This window comes from Tympanuchus pallidicinctus, unplaced genomic scaffold (assembly GCF_026119805.1).
Source record: "Tympanuchus pallidicinctus isolate F22 unplaced genomic scaffold, pur_lepc_1.0 scaffold3, whole genome shotgun sequence".
Lineage (NCBI taxonomy): Eukaryota > Metazoa > Chordata > Aves > Galliformes > Phasianidae > Tympanuchus > Tympanuchus pallidicinctus.
In genome coordinates, this window is record NW_026294747.1 from 44,588,492 (window position 1) to 44,602,526 (window position 14,035).

Below are 14,035 nucleotides of genomic sequence, written 5' to 3' on the forward strand. Positions count from 1 at the left end.
GAAGAAATGCAGGTAAGAACGGACATCAATACTAATTATCCTCATCCTTAGCCTGTAACTTCCAACAATGACCAACTCTGCTGCACCCGAACACTTGACTCACGGATGTCTGCTCTGAGAGCAAGAAAATATTGACTAGTTGTGACAAAAAGAATCCCTGGGCAGAGAGCATGGTTCCAGTAGATAACCGTTTTGTTTCTGCCTGTCATTCATACCTAACGTTTAGAGCACGTGAAGGTAGTAACTGTGGAATGCACACAGATATGATCCAGCCAAGGAGACCTCTTGCATTATGCAGTTGAAGAGCAGCTACCTGATTAGGTTCCTGTTAACATAACTTTCTTGTGTTTAAAGCAAAGCAATCCCCACAATACTTTGCCAAAGAACAGCATAAAGAACAGCATACTGATACATGTGCTTGGTATTCTGGGACCTTTCCTTGTCCTGGATAACTTGTCTGAGCTTTTTCACTGTAGAAAGGCAGTGAGGTATTTTGGGTAGTGTATTTCATTGTGATTACAGACCTAGGATTCACATTTCTATATCTTTCACAATCATATTCCAGAAAGCAGAGCTTTGCTTTTCATTCACTGTTGCCATGCTGTGCTTCCATCCAACACTCCCAAAGATTAAGTGCAAATGCCAGAAGCAAAAGCAGCTTCTCCATACCTCCTGCTATACAACCCATGTTCAAATAACAAGGAGACAGAAACTCCCATGGGGGAAGACAGTTTCAATTTCAATTTCCTTTGCAAGAACTAATGATTGCTTTGGCCACAGTACCTTGAGAGAGACAAGGAGACAGAGGCACTTGTATGGGAAAAGGTGCAAAGTGCCACATGTGCCCAGGGATAGGGAATACAATATATAATATTCCTTGCTGACTCTGCTGCCTTAGTACTTCACTGCTGCAAATATTTACTCTACTAAGAACATAACTGCCTTTTCAGGGAGGGAATTAACCCACTCCAATGGCTCCTAACTCATCTGTAAGTCAGGGTGCAATTTTGCGCAGTGTACAACTGCCTCTTCGCAGAAAGCTTTAACGTCCCAGAAAATAAAAACAGAGCCATCAATTCTCTAGAAACATGATATGATCACCAAGGGGAACATGCCATACTAGGGCCACAAGCCCCATTTGAGATATCTGATGGCTCAGCTCAGAAACTGCCCTGACAGAGAGCTTTGGAAGAACTAAGACATCGCAGCCACTGCCTCTCTGCAAATGTCATCCTAAGGTCACATCCGCTGACTCAAACTGAAAGAGCAATCAGTCAGAAGAGAACAAGAAATCCTCATACAGCGTGAATGCAACCTGAAGACTACACAAACAAATACATATTCCTTGGAGGAAGGGGGAAAGCACAAACATTATCTTTTAGTTAACCTTTGCTGTGCAAATATCATTTATTTTATGTTCTAATGCATGTTAGTAAGAATTCTAATGAAAGTCTTCTCTTTTTCTTGACCTTTACAAAATCCATAAAATTCAGAGATGTTGCTGTAACCCCTTTGCTCTGAGGCTTTTGCAGAGCAACGAGAGGACATAATGGCAACGTGAAGCACAAGCAAGGTCCTGCAATAACAATGACTCTGAAACAGCAATGGTGGAAAAGTCAAAGACATTTTGATGGGAAACTAGCTTTTCTACATTTTTTTAAAGTAATATGTGGAAATATACAGTGGGAGCTTACCTCTCCATTTTATCCCATAGACTAATTTCAGAACAAAATCTCCCTCGGCTCATTCATGGTTTTTGATGTATTTTTTCTGGTAGCATCTGATTCCTTGAAGGCTGATGGTTTCCAACTATGTGACTGCTGTAAATGGACTGAGAACAGGATAGATACAGATCTGCCTATATTTTACTGTTCTTACACATAAAAAGCCCTTGAAAACCAGAAGATGGCCCTATCTAAAATCAACAGCTTGCAAAATATACATACCTTTCAGCATGGTGAAGTTCAAGGAATTCATTTATGACTTCTCATGTGCCAGGGTACTAGAGTGGAAGCAGAGTGAGACCCTCCTGTGCACAGCTGCAGGAGAAGTGGGAAGCCTTTGTTCTTTAGGATGAGCTCCAGCTTGGACTGGGGCAAACAATGGCCACCACCACCATCAGGCTCAGCAACTCGAAGCAATGGACAAGCTGTCATCCCTACTGACTCCTGCCATGTAACACTGGCCTGCTCCCCTGCGCAAGCTGACCTAGCAGGGGAATCATTTCTTGCTTTGCAGATGAGAGCAGCCAAAGAACCAGAATAGACTGTGCTAAAGGACACTGCACCACGATCTCTATTTACCTAGTGCTGTTTCTGAAGTGCAATCAAATTCAAATGTAATAATTACAGTATTTAAATCTCTGATAAAATTATCTCTCCTTTATACTGTCATTGAAATAGCTTATCTGTCCTACACTGACTGCTTTGAGCACAAGTGAGATGTTTCTTCCTTTAAATTCAAATCACAATGCAACAGGTTTGTTTTGCAGGGTTGACATTTAATTATTTGCCCTACTTCTTTCAGGTTAAATTTAGAGCTAAATTTAGGACAAGTGTCTGGACAGAATGTCATATGACACCAGACTATATCTCTTGCACAACATGCCATCCAAACATGTAACATTCAATTCAGTTAAAAATAACTGTACACTTACCTAATTCAGCAGGCTGCTGGACTCTGCTGAGGTGGCAAGCAGACAGGGCAATAAGAAGTCACTAGTATTTTGAGGGAAGAGACATCACTACAGGCAAGAAGACAGAATAAATCCTTTCCTGTCTTAGCTCTCTTTTCAAGCAGTATTCACTGTCCCGCAGTCACTTACGTATTACAGACTAGGTTATCTTAAGAAGGGTGAGAGCAAATAAATTACAGTGGAATTATGGAGTTCTTTTCCCACCAAAGTGAGAGATCTTTGATTCCTCAAGAGCAGTGTTAACTGCCAGTTCAAACTCCCACCCTAAGCATAGAAGAGGGCAGATCCCTTCACCATTAAGAAATGTCTTCCTAGTGCATAGTCTCCCAAAACACAATAGGGCTTGGTAATGCCACTCAGCACAGCTGAGGCAGGGAGACCCAGATCTCCAACTTAAGCATGATCCGTTCTTGAGTTGTGTTTGGAGATCACAGCTCCAGGGAAAACCTGAGCATGTGATAAAAATAAACTGTGGAAAATCTGTTTAATACCTTTTCAGATAAGATGAGAGCAAGCATGACAGCAGAGAGGAATGCTGGAGTAAGGAGCTGAATTTCAGCCGAGTTGCCTTGTTGTTGATAAGAGCTGTGAAGACATGTAGGATGCATTTTCTCCACTCAAGCTGCTGTTGTGCTTCGGTCCTTGGGCATTTATGTAGTCCCACCCCACCAATAATGTCAGGTTAAGGTGTTTTTTTCCGAGTGTCGGGGTTGCAGGCATTGCTGTCTATGGGTGATGGCCACAAATGACCTTTACCAATGTGCACTGGGAGTGCCAAGGGCAGCTTGCACTGCTGCCCAGCAAGCAGGGAAATGGTGTGCTCCTGTGGGAGCTGAAAATGGAGAGGATTTAGTTTCAAGGGATTAGAAATGGGATACAAGCAGCTCCCCGGGTCACTAGGCCAAAGCTGGTCCAGCCCAGCCAGAAGAGATTTATGCCCAGCAGTTGTCCAGTAGTTGATGTGCATGTGTGGACTTCTGGGCTGCGTGGATGTGGTCCTGGGCAGCATGCTCTGGGTGGCCCTACTTGAGCTGGGGGTTGGACTCGGTAGACCCAGAGGTCCCTTCTGAACTCAGTCATTCTTTGATTCTGTGATGGGCTGCAGAAGATGTTGTCCACTCTTCTCAGCCAAAAGCTCTCATCCCCTGGTGGAACAGTTTCTTGGGACCAGAGTGAGGCATATTACCATGCTGTGTAGGAATGTCTGTCTATCCACTTCATGCTTAATCTCCAGCACTTTGCTATTCAGGGCATGCCAGCACAGCACCTTTTAGAAGTGCTTAAACCATGTTTATTATTTTTTCCCTTAACTAGTGATTTTCTTTTGCCCTGAGATAGTGAGACAAATTCAGACATCTTATCCTCATGCTCTGTATCTGTGTATGTAGGTACAGCATGGTGTTAAAGACAATTTTATTGAAATACTGCAAGGACTGAGTCATTTCTTACTTGGCACTTCCTATTTTTCATGACAATGGCTTTGTTTTCTCTGCTGTAACTGTACATCATGTCTGTCACTTTTGTTATTTTCACAGTTACATGCCATAGATAAATATCTGACTTAATAATATTTTCTTGTGCTCAGTACCTAAAAATCAATCTGGCTAGTAGTCTGCTTAACTAGACTCAATGGCCTGACTGACAGTGGCAGTTTAGGAACATTTGCAAAACACTTTGTTTCTCTCAGAGAAGACTCACAGAGACTGGTTTAAATCTTCAAAACTTGGAACTCTGCAGCCTTTCCAAATGTTTTTTTAAAAATTTTTATTTTATTATTTAGTTCTGAGCAACTCTGTTTTCATGTAGCACTGAGCCCAAAACTGAATTTTGCTTAATACTTTGTCTCCATGATATTGTGAAGTGATGACCCAGAGACCCATATAGCACTAGGGCTATAAAACTTGTGACAACCTCTTACTTTGTACCAGCAGAGACCTGACATGACCAGACGTTAGAGGAAGCAGGGCTGCATACACTAGGTTAGCTTTTGACACATTGGGGAACAGAAATGACACTGAGGCATGTTTTGAACATCAAGCTCAAGTTGCACAGGAAACTTTGTGGAAAGCTTAAAAAAAAAAAAACAAAAAACAGCCTTATATATCAACCAAAACTTCGTTTTTGCAGACTGCAGCCCTTGGTTAATTTGAAGGCACACTCATCAGGGTGTGCAACACGGAACACCACAGGATATCCGTGTTTGCCCAGAGTCTAAATACTTGCATCATAAAAAGGCAATCAAAAGTCAGTGTAAATTTTCACCAGTGTTAAGAAATGTCTCTGGCTATTCATTTACTGCTTATAATCATTTTATTTGCTTTTAACCTACTAAAAAAGAAAAGGAGAAAAAGATTGACTAGAAATTGCTAGAGCAATAGCAGTTGGATGGTACTGTCCTGATTACTGATCTCTGCAGCCACAATCTATAGCAAATATTTGGCCTCCTGTTCACATTTTTCCTTCTCTGCATCACATCTCTATAACAAAGTATGAGAGCCAACGCTCGTCTAGTGGTATGCTCAGGTAAGCTGTTCTAGGACCAGAGAAACAGATAGTGTTACTGTATAGTAAGTGAGGACACAGCAAACAGTCAAATCTCACTGAGGTATCACAGAAAGAAAGAATGGATCAACCAGGTATCACCAGTCTTTTCTTTCCTCAGTATAGTTATACTTTATTTTTTACAACAAATTATTATAACCTTGTCTGACTCTCCTATCACTCATGCTTGAATAAGAACTCATTCTCTCTCTTCACAGATGTATGTGCATATTAAACATATTTACTAGAAATCTGCTATGCTTGGGTGAAATCCCTTTCTTGAGATACTAATCACAGGTAACAATTACTGTAGCAAGAGAGTAGTTGGCTTAAATATTGCAGAAGGTGTGAACTTTCACCCAGCTTTTTTTCTAATTAAAAATTCCTTCACAAACTCTGCTTTCAGATATTTTCTATCTATCTTTTACGTTCCTCACTATATGCTGCAAATTGGAAAGACCTGCCCAGGAATGTTAGCCTTTTGCATTTATGTAAAAAAATGAGCAGATCTTTTCCTAGTAGTGATCAGTATGAGCCTGTTTATTTTATTGGAACCATGCTTGTTTTGCTTCTAAGCAAGACACACCTTAGATCAAAGAGAACAAGCAACACTTCAGGGATAGTTGTGTTGCTTCCATCCAGAGATTTTTAAAAGAGTGCCTCAGGTCTGCGAAATGATATGGCATGCAAATGGCATTCACTGACTTGCCATGTGAAGTTCTCACAACATTTTAGTCCTTCCTTTCAAGCTTCAGAATGATATCTACATCTGTTAAGAAGAAGACAATGAGATTTCAGGGTCTTTGCAAATGAGTGAAAGGCTCTCTGACAGTTCCATATGGTTTAGGGTAATTTGCTAAAACAGAATGACAACCACAGGGAAAGACCTGAGGATATGCTTACACATAGAGCTTACTACTCTGAGGAGAGCATCAGTGAAATACAAAACATAGGTGTGCATTATGCAGACAGTTAGACTGGAGATTTGCATCCATCTTGGATTTCTTTCACACCAAATTGTATTTTGCTATAACTAAAACAAAGTGGATTGGCTTGTGTTGATGCAGGCAGAAGGCATTACAAACTCTTCTCATTGAGAGAAAAGTCAGAAGTTATCCAAATACACATTTCTTGATGCATAAAGCAATATGAGTCAGGAAAGGCTGCACTCCCAGTGCATTGTGCACAACTGGGAGTCACCATTAGTCTGTCATTAAGCATTTGCTGCAGCTGCTGAACAGCAAAAGAAACGTTTTGCTGATGCAGTTGGGTAAATACAAGTAGGTGTCTTCATTTCAAACCCTGAAATACCCCTGAAATTGGAAGGAATCTTTATGGGGAATATGCTAGCTGGGGATTCTCAGAAGCAGAAGTGTTTTCAAAGAGTTTAGGACAAATAGAAATGACTGAGAAGTAGCTTTCCTGCATGTATACATGTGCAAGAACTCCTTCAGTAAAATTAGTGCTGTGCATTTCAGAGTGGCATTTCAGAAAGTAAAACCAAACTGGGATGTCAGCAGGCATCCACTGTTTATTAGGAGTTTGTTACATTTCTATGCATATTCATGCTAACTGAATTTACATCTGTCTTGCAAAATAGAAAGGACATTGCAGAAGGCAGTGAGATGATTAATCATTTCAAACTCAAAATTTATAGCAGGTAATATGGAATCAATATAAATAAAAGGACAGACCAACACCATGCACAATATATGTGCACGACTGGTTGATTCAGCCCCAGAAAAGCTTAGGAGAGATCTGGGAAACTGTGTGTGTGCAGCTACTACTCACGTGTGGATCCTCCTAATCCGCTTCTTAGCTGTAACATGCCCACCACTGTGCTATCTGTTTACACACCTCAGGCTCCAACACATACATGCATTGACCTGCTCGATCTGAATTACAGTCTAAACCTACTTGCCCAACTGACTTTACATCTATGTGACTTGTTTGCGGAACTTCTTAACATGGCAAATATATATATATATAAAAATCCATGAGGTACTGTCCTCCCAGTGTGTTTTGGCAGCATTTTTTTTTCAACAGAATCTCTCTTCAAAAGAATTAGGAACATATCAGATATGTACATTTTACACATTTCAAGACCATTCTCTTGCAGCTTGCCCTCAGAGACCCCATCCCCAATAATAAAAGATTCCAGACTTCCAAGAATTGTAATCATAAACAAATCAAAAGAGTACTTAAGGCATTTTGAACAAGACTAGATCTGTACCAGAAGCCTCATTTTTTCATTTCATATATGCCAGGCTTACTCTGTGGCCAGTAGAAAATTAGTACCTAGGACCATGTCTCATTTTTTCATTAGTAGATCCCCCCAAACCATCCAGGTACTTTCTCAGAGACTCCAGCAGTTGTGACCAATGTATTAATCTCTGCAGAGGTGGTGTATGGGAACTGTTGAATTGGCCTGAACCACTGATAGAGCACCTGGGGAAAGGACCGGGACAGCCCTGGGAGCACAGGTGAAGGCAATTCAGCTGCTTGACCATAATGGTTGGAGCCTGGCTGTATCTCTTTTAGACCTCATTTAAGGGCTGACTGCCAGTGGGGAAGGATCTCTGGTTAGAGATCTCTCCTTTGTGGAGTTGTTTCTGTGAGCCTAGGCCCTTGGAGATGGGTAAGCACCTTTACTTTTCCTACAAAATACTATCCTACTGTGCTGGTCCCTTTGCTGTTACATTCCTGTATCACCCACCATGTTAATCTTTCCAATTGTAACAGGTGGCAAGATGAATATTTCACCTGAAGGAAATCCTCAGAAGTCTTTACCACCTCTAACAGAAGGATTTGAGACAGCATCAGACACTGAATTATGCTGGTAAATATACATGACTCTTGCCTGTCATCACTTAGGCTTCTGGATTTATAACAATTTAAGTTGTCAGATTTTAAAAAAGATTTTAAACTTTAAAGTGTTGCCCTGCTGGTGGTTTGATTGTTCAACCTTTCTATTGGAAAATCTGTTTAACTCCTGAATGCCTTTCTTCATTGTGCAATATTGTACAACTTGTTTGCTTCCTGACCCCTCTGTGCAGTATTAAATTATAATTTTGCTGCCAAATTTTCAGGAAGTTGCACAGATCTGTTTTATATTCAGAGTACAGTAATCTCTGTATACATCGAGGCTTAAAATCCCTTTGTCATTTAAAGAATATTAAAATCATAGAGTCATTAAAGTTGTAAAGAACCTCTGAAAGCTGTCTAATCCAACTCCCTTGCAATGAACAGGGACACCACAGCTAGATCAGGTTTCCCAGGGCCTGATGCAGCCTCGCCTTAAAAGTCTCCAGGCATTCTCTTTTCTTTGCCTCTGTACAGCCCTTTTCCATTCTTACTATCATGCACGACAAAGAACAAACATGTGCGATGGCATGTAATTACTCTTATCAGGGTTAAGCCAAGTATTATGAAAGTCATCTCTACAAGCTGATATTTCTCATACAAGGTCTGATTCCAGGAGCAAATTCTTGACGTGTTTTTAAACACATAGTATAAACTTGTTGTTGCATTTTTTTATTAAAACAAAAACTAATAAAATACACCAGATTTCTTGTTGCATTTCCACTTAACTTGATCTTAAATCTAAAAGAAAAGCTGGAATATAAAAGCCCATTCAAATGACCTTGCATCGTAAAGTAAAATTTTTCAGGTACTGCAATTGCTTTTGAAACCGACCAAGCATTATAGAAATCACAATATAAAACTTCACTTGTCAGCAATTCATATTTTTTTTAATAAGCTGTTTATAAACCATGTTATAAAACTGCTGAATTTTGTCTTTTGATGTCAAATCTATTAGGATACATCTCATTGTCTCTGTTCTCAGCCTCCTCTAACTTACATTAGCACCAATGAACACCATGGGTTCTCTTTTAATTTACATCAGCATCACTGAGCTTATGACTTGGGCAAAGAAGAAAATAATTGTATTCTAACAGAAATTCAATAACTGGAAATATTACCCAACAAAAGTTGATGTAATCTGCTGCTTCATCAGTCTCTGGCAAATAAGTGATGGTAATTTTTTTTTTTTTTAAACTGAAGTTCAGTGATTTCTCCTGGTTGGTACAAACATCTTGTCCCATGCAGATATGGTGTTACTTGCCAGTAAAGACAGTCCAAGTCTGGAATGAAGATAAAACCAAGGCTACTTACGATGGCTGAGTGATAACATTAAGAGTATTAACACCTGCTCAGTCCTCTGCTCTGGTCTCTAGGAAAAGGAAAGAGAAATGGTCATGGAGGAAAGAAGTCTAGGTCCTTCTTTCTTTACTCACATATTGGGGTATGAGGCCAGAAAGCCTGGCAGCCCTGTATGATGTCCAGACTTTTCTGCATGCTCTTGGGTGATGCTATCCTTTTTCAGTTTTATAGAGATGGTCTGTTACGAAGTCTGTCTTAAGGGCAAAATGCCTTTTGAAGCAGAGCCATTTCACAACATACAGATAAATAAACAGTGAGTAAGAAATTAATGATCTGGATAAAGCTATGGTTGATTTGATTGATTGTTGTGTATTTTCCCAGGGAAGAAGAGAACAAATGCATCACTCACATCCCATCATCTATGAAGTTGGATAAATCTTTCATCCTATTCGTATGTAAGAGAACCTCAGCAAACTGCATTATCTCCTTAAATCAAAGCAACTTTTAACTCTTAAATCAAATGTCTCGTGGTTTAATTTGACTAAATGGGAACTTCTTAAATCTATTACACTTCTGTTCTTGTTTGATGTCACCACATAAGTGAATGCCTGTACTGGGAGGGGTTAGATTTGGGTAGATTTTGGTCAGCTTAAGAAAAGGTCATTGTACACCAACTTGGCTCTTTGCAAGTCCAAGGGAGTTTGCCATGTGATTTTTCTGACTTGAAAGCCAGCCTTCTTGGTAGGCTCCCAGTGAGATACTGAACAGCAGTACAAATGTTTCAGAAGGCTGTTTCTAAACAGTGAGCTGAAAGCCGATGGTGTCACAGCAGAGCTTATTGCCAAGAGGCAAGAAATGAAAGAGAGGGTGCTGTGTCCCAACAGAGAACAGAGCTGGCCGCCAAGCACTAAGATGTGAACATCTTTTCCCATTCTGTGCTAGGAGAGGAGCTCCAGTATCAGAGTTTGGTCCTGGTTTGGACCCTGAGTGTTCTCTCTTTTTGTTTCTTTCTCACAAGTGCATACTCTGAATACAGCAGTATGAGTGACTTTCATATTTTACCATGATCAGTCACTGCTGCAGCCTCCACAGACTGAAGCTTATGTCTTTTCCTGTACTGCAAAGTGCTTTTATTGGGTTCAGCTGTGACCCTGGGGACAGTCCTCACATGAGCCTCTCCCCTTTTGCTCCATTTTCAATGTAGGCATGTCAGTTGTTTCAGACTTGGTCATTTGCTGAAAGCTAATAAGACTCTCCAGGATATTAGATAATTCGGCAACACTTCACCCAAGTCCTTATTCACCTTTCAAATTGATGATTTCATTTCTCTTGTGCCAGATCAGAAACTGAGCTTTTAAGTTTGAGAAGTTTTTTAAGAATGGTGACGTGAAGAGAAGACAAGCAATCCAAAGTACCAGACAGAAGTAGAATTGAATGAAATGATAGAGGGAGAGAGGAATAAACTATAGTACAGCTTGAAAAATTGCTCAGCCTGAGCAGTGCTGGACATATGGAGTTGCAGAGCTTGCAGTGCCCAGAAGACTCTCAGTGCCTGCGGACTGTGATGTAGGCACTTCCAGTCTTGGAGGGCAGTCAGAAGGGTGGACCCAGCAGTGATGGTGCACAAAGGAACCGTTGGTGGCACACGTTATCCCTAGCCCCAGCTACCATCTAGTAAGAAGAGAGAGACCTTGGACAATAAATATATCATCCAGGATCTCTCACTTCTTACTAGAAACTTTCTTCTAACTGATTCATGGCCCTTTCTTTCTTTTGCTGCTGACTCTGCTGTTTAGATTAACTAGCTCTTTTTTCTCTCTGGTGCTATTCTCTTGCTTTATTTATAGAAAGCAGTGGTATCCACCCTGGGACATGTTCTTACTAGCACTAAGCCAAATTCCTCTTGTCCCATAGGAGATCTTAGTTTGCCCGCTCTGCTCAGCTCTCTCTGCCTGCACCTGTCTGGTTCAAGTTGGCCTTTCCTGAGCATTACATACAATATCTGGGAGCAGATCTCGTTAGTGTCTAGTACCACAGGACATTAGTACTTACCATTATGAAGTATTACGATTATTATCATAGCAATTATTTCAGGAGGCCATTCGGAAACTGAATTGTGTAGCTTCATGGCGTGAGCTAGGAGCACTTGCTTCTCTAGTCAACATCATTGCAAGAGACAAGGATACTTGTAGCACTACAGCTATACTTGGAAGCACTAAGTCAGGATTGCATTATGTAGCTGCCAGGCACTGCAGCAGTGTTTTTGTGATGTCTGCTCAGGAAATGATTTAGGCTAAGATAGCATTAAGTTGCTGAAGGGATTCACAAAATATTTGTTTAATTTCTACCTTGCTGTTCTTGTTGCTATTGAAAGCTCTTGCACAGAGCTCTTTGATCTGCAAACTCCAACCATGTAAATTGGTCAGAAGAGATGCTGTGCATGAGATGATGTGCAAGAGATGCAGTGAGCTTGGATGGCTCTACCACACCACCACTGCAAGCAAAGTAGTTATGAGCACCCTGGGCATCCTGATCCTGTTCTTCCCATTTCTGTCATTGGTTGGTGCTCCTGGCTCTATACAGCCCTACAACATTTGGATAGAGTCAACCCTGAGAATGTACATAGACAAGCTAGAGTCCACTGACCTTTCTTAGGACTTTTCTCAGAACACACGGAAACCTCAGGTTTTGGATATTTGTCTCCTCTCCCTCCAGACAACTATGACTTGCCCTAAAGTGTTTTCAGGGCACATGCTTGCATCAGAGCAGTATGGTGGCAGACATCTCCAAATCTGTGCATTTTCCATTTTGTGATTTATTTATCAGAGAATTAGAGTTGCAGTAGAAGAGGCTCCATACTGTTTTACAGCTCAGTATTTTTCAACAAATTTGTTGTGACCCCTATAGCACCATGCAAGGCAACCAAGAGGGCTGTGATATGTTGAAATATTTATTACACCATAAAATAAACTAAGTTCTGCTCCTTGGCCCTCCCCAACATGTCTAAGGTCAGCTATGCTCTGTCAACTTCTCCAAACAAGCAAGTTGACCCAACAAGCTTTGATACTTTCTTCTCTTGCTTTTATAACAAACATACTAGGGTCAAAGGAATATTTGTGTTAGCAAGAGGGGGTCCAGCATGCAGTGAATGCTGTAAAACTTTCAGTGCATTTGCTGTAGCTTGACCCATCTGCTTTCTAGTACTGTATTTTAACATTTAGGTGAAAATTCATAGATACGTTATTTACATATATGTAAAAAATGACCTAGTATTTTCAAACTCTAATCCTGCTGGGTTGCATACAACTTAAAGAAGATTCATTAAATGCACCTCCTTAAATATATCCTAAATCCTATGTGAATCCTTTTATTCATTCCAAGTTTTGCATATTTTATTCCGGTTTCAGTCTGAAGTGATAATTCTGCACCACAATGTTTACCACTAACAGTTATTTAACACCTAGTCAGGTGTTAAGCCTATAAATAGTTTAGCTATTGGCAACATTTAGACCTTGAGCCATGAAAAGTCACTGGCTTTCTTTCACAATGAGATCAAATCTATTTGAAGGAATAGCCTGTTCCAAGGACACAGTAGTCCCTATACCAGCTCCCTTTTCCTTCCTCCCTCTTTCCCTTCCTTCCTTCCTTTTTTTAAACAGATTCTCTTTAAAATCTATTTACATAATTGGTGTGAAATATCACACTAGATTAATTTCCTTGTTGGATCACTGCAGAAAGTCTCCATTAATTCTCCATTCACTACTTTAAAGTAACAACAAATACCTTAATAGGTGAAGAGTTTCCTCTTTTCCATTTTTGTCACTCTGCTAGAAATTAGATTCCCTGAGATCAGAAGCTTAAAGCCCTCAACAGCAGAGGTATGAAGTCCAATGCATTTCCTTAACTAAACCCCGAAATGCAGTCACTTCAGCCACCTTATTTTCTTACCTCTCTTTGAGAAGAATGAAGTTGTGTCCTATTGTGAGAGCTCTTCCAGCAGAAGCGCTTTACATAACCTCAGACTAACTGGTGGTTTGGACTCAGCAGACTGGGCAGCAATCTCCACTGTTCAGGCAGGGGCTGCGGGGAAGAGAACAGTGGGTATTTTATTTTTCTTTTTTCTGAGCAGCCTGTTTTAATCCTCTTCAAAGCTGCAGGGAAAGATCTTGAAAATGCAAAGTTCCCACATTTAAAAACTGGCAATTGCAAAGCAGTACCAACTTCTATTTTCAGAATTTGTGATTGACCTCAAGATGTGGTAGAGGGGAGAGCTGAGTACTGGCTTCTGAGTGTTCCTAGCTGGTTATCTTGAAGCAATTCCCACTGCTAGACATTCCCCAGCAGTGAGATTAGATTGCTATGTAGATATCCTGGTCCTTTATGCGTATTGCAAGGTGCAGGCTCTTTATCATGCAGAGAAAGCACAGTAAAGTATAGGTGATACATGGTAGGTTGTACCTATACTCAGTTTGTTGTCCATTTCCCTCATGTCTTTCTACTGATTACCTGGAATATGGTGAGGCTTCATGGCAAGAGCTGTCATCGGGAAGTATGATGCTCTCTCAGCTACACCAGAACCTGATAAAGAATGTAGCCATCCTGTCAGATGATTACAAAAAAAAAAGGCAGATGACC

At 40.5% G+C, this 14,035-nt stretch overlaps 1 protein-coding gene across 11 annotated transcripts in view; it reads right to left on the minus strand.

Annotated features, from left to right (window-relative positions):
• ASB2 (ankyrin repeat and SOCS box containing 2) overlaps positions 1-13,369 on the minus strand; it is a 44,439-nt gene extending 31,070 nt beyond the window's left edge. For 4 of the 11 annotated variants that reach the window (XM_052693714.1, XM_052693711.1, XM_052693716.1 and 1 more), the window contains exons 1-2: positions 3,187-3,329; positions 2,657-2,743 (exon numbers count right to left, since the gene is read on the minus strand). The gene's annotated coding sequence lies outside the window, so the exon portion shown is untranslated. Of the gene's footprint in view, positions 1-1,946; positions 2,091-2,656; positions 2,744-3,186; positions 3,330-13,348 lie in introns of those variants that run through there. The other 7 variants (XM_052693713.1, XM_052693710.1, XM_052693707.1 and 4 more) reach the window with 5 other exon arrangements.
• Positions 13,370-14,035: the final 666 nt, after the last annotated feature.